This window comes from Oryctolagus cuniculus, chromosome 4, assembly GCF_964237555.1.
Source record: "Oryctolagus cuniculus chromosome 4, mOryCun1.1, whole genome shotgun sequence".
Taxonomy (NCBI): Eukaryota; Metazoa; Chordata; class Mammalia; order Lagomorpha; family Leporidae; genus Oryctolagus; species Oryctolagus cuniculus.
The window spans coordinates 88456884-88465986 of NC_091435.1; the positions used below are offsets into that span (position 1 = coordinate 88456884).

General features: G+C 35.2%; 1 long non-coding RNA gene across 1 annotated transcript in view; it reads left to right on the forward strand.

Moving 5' to 3' along the window:
- Positions 1-4842, forward strand: part of LOC127482920 (uncharacterized) — a 102737-nt gene extending 97895 nt beyond the window's left edge. Inside the window, exon 7 of the long non-coding RNA XR_007908841.1 lies at positions 4735-4842. This is a non-coding gene — a long non-coding RNA (uncharacterized lncRNA). The remainder of the gene's footprint in view (positions 1-4734) is intronic.
- Positions 4843-9103: the final 4261 nt, after the last annotated feature.

The window sequence follows — 9103 nt, forward strand, 5'->3', positions numbered from 1 at the left end:
AAAATATTTGGTGACTTGAAGCATAGATAGTAGTACTGCCAGCTCAATGCAATCCAATATAAATGTTCCTCTTTTGCTTGGTCCACAGATAGACTACATTCCCTAAACCTACAACAGAGTGTTATGTACAATTGAATAGGTCTCATCAGTGAGGATGAATTGTTGTAATGATAGACATACCTGGACATTTAAAGCTATCTTTTCTTTTGCTTGAACTCTGGATACAAAATCTTATGGGGGGACTCTAAAACTGTACCAACTACAAAATTAAAGAGGTTCATATCTGTAATTCAATTTTCTTTTCTTTTTTTAAACAGGCAGAGTTAGTGAGAGAGAGAGACAGAGAGAAAGGTCTTCCTTCCATTGGTTCACTCCCCAAATGGCTGCTACCGCTGGCGTGCTGCGCTGATCCAAAGCCAGGAGCCAAGTGCTTCCTCCTGGTCTCCTATGTGGGTGTAGGGCCCAAGCACTTGGGCCATCCTCCACTGCCTTCCTGGGCCACAACAGAGAGCTGGACTGGAAGAGGAGCAATCAGGACAGAATCTGGTGCCCCAAACGGGACTAGAACCCAGGGTAACAGTGCCACAGGCAGAGGATTAGCCAAGTGAGCCGCGGCGCCAGCCCTGTAATTCAATTTATAATCATGGAATAAAATGTTAGAAATGATTATCTAAATGTTTCCTTTTAAGGGATCAGCATTGTGGTGTAGCAGGTTAAGCCACGGCCTGCAATACAAGTATCCTATATGAGTGCCTGTTTATGTCCCAATTCCTCTATTTCTGATCCAGCTCCCAGCTAATAGCCTGAGAAAGCAGCAGAAGATGATCCGAGTGCATAGGCACCTGCCACCCTCATGGGAGACTTGGAAGAAGCTCATTTCTCTTGGCTTCCACCTGGTCCAGTCCCAGCCTTGGTGGCCATCTAGGGAGTGAACCAGCAGATACAAGCTATTTCCTTCTGTCTCTTCCTCTCTCTGTCTGTGACACTGACTTTCAAATAAATAAACAAATCTTTTAAAATAATTTTAAAATTCTCTTTAAAAGTAAGAAACTCAAATGTAAAAAGGAGGAAAAAAATACTAAAGAGTAGAAATCCGTGAAATGTAAACTAGGCTAACAAGAGAAGATTAACAAAATCACACTAGTGGTTTGAAAGTATCAGTAATGTGGAAAACTGTACCTACACAGACTAACACAAGGCACACCCACAGAGAATGCACATTGACAATTTGATGAATAAAGGAGGGTACATGATATCAGTCTAATTTTATTAAAATTTCTTAATTTTTCCTTGTCCAACAGAATCTTAATCTTTCCATTTTTAAATGACAATTTTGCTGAGCATAGCATTACTGGCTGGTAGGTTTTTGTTTCTTTTAACGTTGAATATGTCATATACTCTCCTGTGTGAAAGGTTTTTGCTGACAAATCTACTTATAGTAATATTATGGGTCCCTTTTAGGTGACAACCCATTTGCTCATCACTGTTTTCATAATTCTCTGTCTTTAACTGTTTACAATTAACTATAATGTTTCTTGTTGTGAACATTTTTAGGTTCAGCATATTTGAAATTCTTTAAGCTTCATGAATCTGGGTCTTCATTTCCCTCTCTGTATTTGGGAATTTTTCAGTCATTACTTTTTGAAATAAGCATTCCCCCCCCCAATCTCTTCTATAACTACCATAATGCAGCTGTTGGTTCACTTGATAATTTCTTATAAGTTTCACAGACAGTCTTCACTCATTTCATTCTTCACTTTCTCTTAGCTCCTCTAGGTAATTCCTAAGGATCTGTCCTCCAAATATTTCTTCTGCATGATCAAGTCTGTTTTTAAATGCTATTGAAATTTTCACTTTAGTAATTATGTTCTTCAGCTCTAAAATTACTCCTCTTAAGGATCTTTTCGAAGTTCTCATTTTGCTTATATATTATTTTACTGACTGATTTATTTTCCTTTATAATTGTTTGCTGTTTTTCAGATTGTTTTTAATTCTTTTCAAGGAAATTCCTAAATCTCCCTTCTTTTGGAGATGAGTTGCTGGACATTTAAATTCTTCGGTGGTGTCAAGTTTTCTTAACTTCTTCTGATGCTTATAGATATTTGTTGATGTTTGCACATTTGATTAAACTGGTATTTTTTCCGGTCTTTACAGACTGGCTTCAGGAGGTACAGATCTTCAGTACACACCCCTCCTAGATCATGGGGGCCTCTCAGATCTTGCCAATGGATGTCCCTGCTCCACAGAGGTCTTCATATTGAGAGAGAAGTCTTGTGGCTGTGTTCCAGCCACGTTGAGTGCTGGACTCTGCTTTCTCTTTTCTCTTACGGTAGAGCTTGGGGGTAAGCTTCTTTGTCTCCCTCCTGAAGGGAAGTTTTTGGATGGTGCGTCTACTCCCTGAACTGTGGAGCCCGGTATCTGTTGAGTTCACTCACTGTTTTTCCCTAGGGTGATGGACATAAAGCCTGAAATGATGAGCACAAACTCCACTTCTTTGCTCCTAAAGGGACAGTCTAGGGTTTTCTACCTTATCTCAATGCTGCAGCACCAAGACATCTGCTGAAACCTGTACAGTGTACTGAGATTCATGTGCTATTTGCTGAGGCACATGGGATGCCAGTTGTATTAAACAGTTGTTGCAGTTGTTGAGATTTATGTGCTATTTCTATTTCTATGAGCCTGTATCAATTTTCTTTGGTTTTATCAGCTCCAGATAATTTAGCCTGCTCACTTTTTTTTTTTCCATCACAAGTGCAGCAAGAGAGAAACAATTCTCTTGGGTATTTCCCCAATAAATCTAGGGAAGCTGGGCCCTCAGTTAACTTTCTCTTTCTCTTCTGGTGTGTGAAGTAGCAGGTTTCTTTTATGCTAAGCTGTGTTGGATTCAGGGAGAACTGATGCCAGTGATGGAAACTTGTTCTATTTGCATCTGATCATGGACATCACCTCCCACTAGGGTGCCGAAACCTTTCAAACTCCAGGGTATTCATGTATGTATTTTAATCCATGGAAGTTTTAAATTACTGTTTCTATAGGGAACAAAAAGTAGGGGATTTGTATTGCTTCATCTTCCTGACATCACTTCTATAGATAGCATCTTAATTAATTGAGGGAATTGGAGGACTTTCTTCATCTGTTGAGAACAATGCAGGGCTTGCTGCTACCACTTCTATCCAACATTGTAATGGAAGTCTCAGTTAACGAAATCAAGTCAAAGACCAGGAGGAAATTTACAGATGGCATGATGGTTTCTGTAGAATATCTTAAGGAATGTATAAAGAACTAGTAAAAAATAAGCTGAATGAAATAAAATAGTTTGCTGTCATGGGATATTACTATGGGGTGATGACTAGGAAATTACATAAGATTTCCTGAAGTAATGGAACTATTTTGACAAATGTGCTGGTTACTTGTTTGCATTCTGTGTTAAAATTCCTTAAATTATATACTTAAGAGTTCATATTCGTAAAAGGCAAAAGATTTATACAATCTGAAGAGAAACCAGAGTATGAAGAGTTCATATTCTTACATTCATTATCAATGGAAAACCAATAATTTTACAATGGAAAATGTGGATGTGGCAGGAATTTCCTTAAACATGTGGTCAAAGTTAACAACACCAGCAAGGAGATATATAAGCAAATGCACGAGAACAGCATAAAATATTGTGGATTATTTTCTGATATGCATAACCTAAGCCTAATGATGATAAATATCAGAAAAATCTAAATTTAGAAACATTGTGCAAAACAGTTAAGCAGTACTCATAAAGAATAGTGGAAGATGTAAGAGTAGAGAAACTGTCACAGACTGGAGGAAAAAATATGGAGACACAACTAGTGCAACATGGGATGTTATATTGGATCTTGCAATAGAAAAAGAACATTAAGGAAAATAGCTAAATTTGAGATAATTCTGTACTTTAGTTAATAGTTTCATAAAAATGTTAATTTCCTGTTTTTAAAAAAAATTTAAAAAGATTTATTTATTTATTTGGAAGGCAGAGTTATAGAGTGAGGGAGAGACAGAGAGAAAGTACTTCTATCCAATGGTTCACTCCTCAAATGCCGCAATGGCTAGAGTGGACACCAGTGTGATAATATATTTTTAGTCATATAACTACAAAGGATTAATATTCAGAGTATACAAAGTTCTCCTATAAATCAAAAGAAAGAAGCAAACAATCCATCAGGGGAAAATAAGAACAAATGGTAAGTATAAACACTTCATAGAAAAGAAATTGGATTGGTCAACACATTATAAAGTGTTCAGACTTCCCAGAAATTAAATGCCTTCTTACCTATCACACTGATAAAAAGTAAGTTTGCAAAAGTTGTTTTGCTGAGAATGTGGAATATGGAAGACTCATATGATAGTGTTTGACTGTAACTTCATAAAATCATGCTAGAAAAAATTTGGCAATGTTCATAAGTTGAATATTTAGACCAAAATATCCATCAAATTCTCTAAAAACTAGACACCAAAGTATGTACATGTAAAAATTATGCACAAAATTTTAATAAAATTCAAGATAATACCAAACATTAGGATTAAAACACATATTCAACAAGAGGAGAAACATTAACTAAGATATAGACGTGAGATTTTACATAATTTGGGAAACACTGGAATAAAGTGAAAATCAGGATGAATTTCACTAACATAATGTGAGCAAAAAGAAGGAAGGTAATAAATAACACACAGTAAAATTACATCTGTATTTATTGTAAATAGCACACAATATGTTACTGCGCTTGGTTGAAGGATATAAAGGCAACCAATTCAAGTTATTTCCAGAAGACAGAGAAGAGGCAATACAATCAGGAAACAAACTGAAATGATATCTGGTATGTAACTATTCATTTTATTATTCCTTGCTACTTTTTCAAAGATTGAAACACTTCCAATATAATATTTTATCAGTTAATACTTACAATCTGTCTGCTATGTGTCTCTGTGTTAATCATGCCTTTTATTTTCTGCATTTTGATGCTTTGCTATCTGTTTCTTTGCTGGTGCTGGATATATGGCTTAGCTCAGGTTAGAATAGTAAACAACTCAGCCAGGAATGTATCTTTCAAATGTAAAACTGATTAATCCAGAACCCACTCCCCAGTCAACTTTTTTGTTGGGATCTCATAAGTTGGGCCACTATTCACTTCTTTTTATGGCCCCAGGGTCTGGTACCACACAGCTAGGGACAGATCCTATGCCAGAGATCCTGCTGAAATTACACTAAATAGCCAGTCATAAGCCTGTTTATCCTGCCTCATCTGTCTTTTCTATTAGAAAATACAATTATGACTCTTCTCAACATTTTTCTCCTATCCTTCTACCACCTGACTGACTCCAATGCACAGTACACCCTCTAATATTTTACTATGATATACTGTTCCCTTTCTAATGGGATCTAAAAGTATAACAGACTCTATTTTCAATGGAAGTTATCTTTGTTACCCCTACTGTGTCTAAGTAACAATGAAACCTACATTAATGCAAATTTACACTTTTATAAATACATGCAAAATCTGGTTTAATTTTTACATCAAGACTGATGAAAGTAATTAAGTCCTTTCTATATTATTTTATTTTATTATTTGTTTTCTTTTTTGTTTAAATATTTATTAATATAAAGAGAGCATATTTTTATGTATTTCATAGGTAAAATTCCAATAAGATAACCATACTTCCCTCCCTGTCTCCCTTTCTCTCTTCTTTTTACTCTTCTTGATTCCTCGGAGTCAGTTCTTTACTTTAAAAATGTCACTAGGATGCCTGTGTTAGATACACTTGTACAATAAATTAATTTCCCAGATTTACAGCTTCAAAGCTGAGAATCCAAGAGAGGGATTATGTGCCATCACCTAATACATATGTTGTAGTCTCCAGCTGGATTGATTTAGACTTTTTTCTGGTCAAAAATCAGAGGCAAAATTGAGTAAAATTTAAAGTTCTGAAAAAATATTTACTTTAAGGGTCTCAAAAGTGGAATTTTTTCCTATCATGAAAATTTTGTTTGCAGTCTACAACTGTCATCTATCAACATATATGTGCAAACATAAGCAATGATAGTTTTATTTGTTTCAATATGACAAAGATTGTGGAACAGGATGCCAACTTCCACTCTTCATTCAGTATGTATCTTTAATCAAACTATTCAGAGTTGGTGAGTTTCATCTTATAATGAATAGGAATGACTTGAGTTAAAGAAAAAAAGAGCTTTCCTCCTTTCTCTCTCTCTCTCTCTCTCTCTCTCTCTCTCTATCTCTATCTCTTTCTCTTTCTTTCACCATGAGACACAGACTTCAAACCACAGTAGGCACAGCCTTCCAATCTGTGGAAACACTGATAATGAAAGATATAATGAAGTTATAATAGAGAGACTTCTGCAAGAAAGATAAATGAAGTGAAAGGTAATCACACAGATTTTTCCATTAGGAGATAAATATAAGGGCCAGATGGCTTTGAATCTAAAAATCAAGAAAAATTTGCTGGCCAATCTCTTTTAATAATGAAAATAATTTTTAAGTCTTTGTGATAGAACTTCTATTCATTGAATGAAGGAGAACCAATAGAATTAACTGGGTTATGGAAAGAAAAAGAACAGGAGACAATGGAGTCCTAGCAAAGAGATTAGGGTGACCAGAATTATTTCAGAAAATTCTCTTAAACAGCAAGAAATTCCAGTCAGTACATTTATAAATTAGACACTTTTTCCTTACAAGAGCAAACTTCGATGGTGGAGGGACAAAAAAGCTTAAAATTACTCTGAAATCTGATTTTTTTATTTTAAATGTACAGGTTAAAATTTACATATTTATAGAGTATAGCACAATGTTTCAACGCATGTATACTTTGTGTATAGGATTAGCTCAGGATATTTAGATTATCCAACATCTCTAACAGTTGTCATTTTTTTGGTTAAAAGAATGTTAAAAATCTTTTCTTGCTATTCTGATTTATATGATACAATATTGTTAACTATAATTCTCCTTTGTGCATACCAGAATTTATCTCTCTTATTTATCATTTTTTTTACTTACTAACCAATCTCCTAATTCCCTTTGTGGACTTTGTTCCCCAGGCTCTGGAACCACTGTTGTACTCTTATTTCTATTAACTAAACCATCTGTGAAACTCTGTATGTGAATTTTCCATTAAAGTTTTCCTGAAATTTTTTCTGCCTGTCAACATAGATATCACAATGTTTTCACAAAAACAAAGATCAGAGATTAAATTCATTTGCAATCCATCCTGACTTTTCCATTGACCACTGAGAGCTATCGCTAAAGAAAACAAACATGACATTCAATGAAGTCCATGATTGTTCTTCAGTATGCAATTCTAGAGGTATGATCTCAGCTAACCTAAGCTCTTTCTTCTGAACCTTCTTTCCAATGAAAAAAGCAGTTAAGTGAAATTGCACACCTGAATAATCTATTGGTTTAAAAACATCTATGACCTCAAGTGTCCTTCTTAAAGCTTAAGGGATTTTAAATGGCAAACCAGAGTTCATTGAAATTAAAATATGAAACTGCAACTCAGATGGGCTAATTCATTTGGAGATATTTTATGAAGCATTTATAAGAGTATCTGAAGAAAGATTTTCCCAATGACTGAGAAATAACTGTAAGAGAGAGTGCAAGTAAATAGTATTCATATGTTAGTAACTGTATCATTTTAGGCAAGTGATTTAAACTTGGGACATTATTTATTTTTAAAAAAATTCATTTATTTATTTGAAAAAAAGGATTACAGAGAATGGGAGAGACAGAGAGAGGTCTTCCACTCACTCGTTCACTCCCCAAGTGGCTGCAATGGCCAGGGCTGGGCCAGGTGCAAGATAGGAGATAGGAGCTTCTTCTGGGTCTTCCATGTGTGTGAAGGTGCCCAAATGTTTGGACCATCTTCTGTTGCTTTCCCAGGTGCATGTATAGGTAGATGGATCAGAAGTGGAGCAGTTACTCAAGAGGCTTCCATAGCCTTGGCAACTCATGACTAGAGCCTAGGGAGATTACTGACGCCATAAACAAGAGTGTCAAATTGTTAAGTCAACAACAGGAGTCACTGTGCACTTAATCCTCATGTGGGATCTGTCCTTAATGTGTTGTCCAATGTGAAGTAATGTTATAACTAGTACTAAAACAGTATTTTACACTTTGTGTTTCTGTGTGAGTGAAACTGATGAGGGGTGCGAGTGGGAGGGAAATTATGGGGGGAGGAAAGCCATTGTAATCCATAAACTGTACTTTGGAAATTTATATTTACTAAATAAAAAAAGAAGAAAAAAAGAAAAAAAAAGAAGTGGAGCAGTTAGAAGTCACACTGGTACTCATATGGAATGCCTGCATTAACCTCCTGTGCCACAATTCCAGACCCAACTCTCATGACTTCAATTGAGTTGTCTGTAAAACAAAACCAGTAACAATTTACATTGTTGAAATTTTAATATCAGAGTAAAAAGCTAAATTATTTTCATATCTATACATTACATTTGTATTAAGCTACTACAATTCATGTAATTCAAAAGAGGAACCTAGAGAATGTAAATATAAAAATCAACAGTGGCTGCCCTAATAGTATTAAGATGCCTGTGGTGAAAGCTGGATGTTACAATGTCAAAAACTCAAAATTTACATTAGAAATTATTTTTATCTTTTTTTTTTCGGTGCTTGGTTAGTTGTCACCAATCAGGGAGAACATATCATATTTGTCCCTTTGGGACTAGCTTATTTCACTCAGCATGATGTGTTCCAGATTCCTCCATTTTGTTGCAAATGACCAGATTTCATTGTTTTTGACTGCTGTAAAGTATTCTATAGAGTACATATCCCATAATTTCTTTATCCAGTCTACTGTTGATGGGCATTTAGGTTGATTCCAGGTCTTAGCTATTGTGAATTGAGCTGCAAAAGAAATGAAACCTGTTGAAGTGAAATGGACACTATAAGAAACAGTGACTTGATCAGCCCTTGTCCTGACTGTTGATGAACAACTTAATACTTTATCCCTTTTAGTATTTCTTTGTTCTACTTAACACTATTGGTTGAACTCTTTAATTAATACACAATTATTCTTAGCTGCTTAAATTTAACTAAAAAGT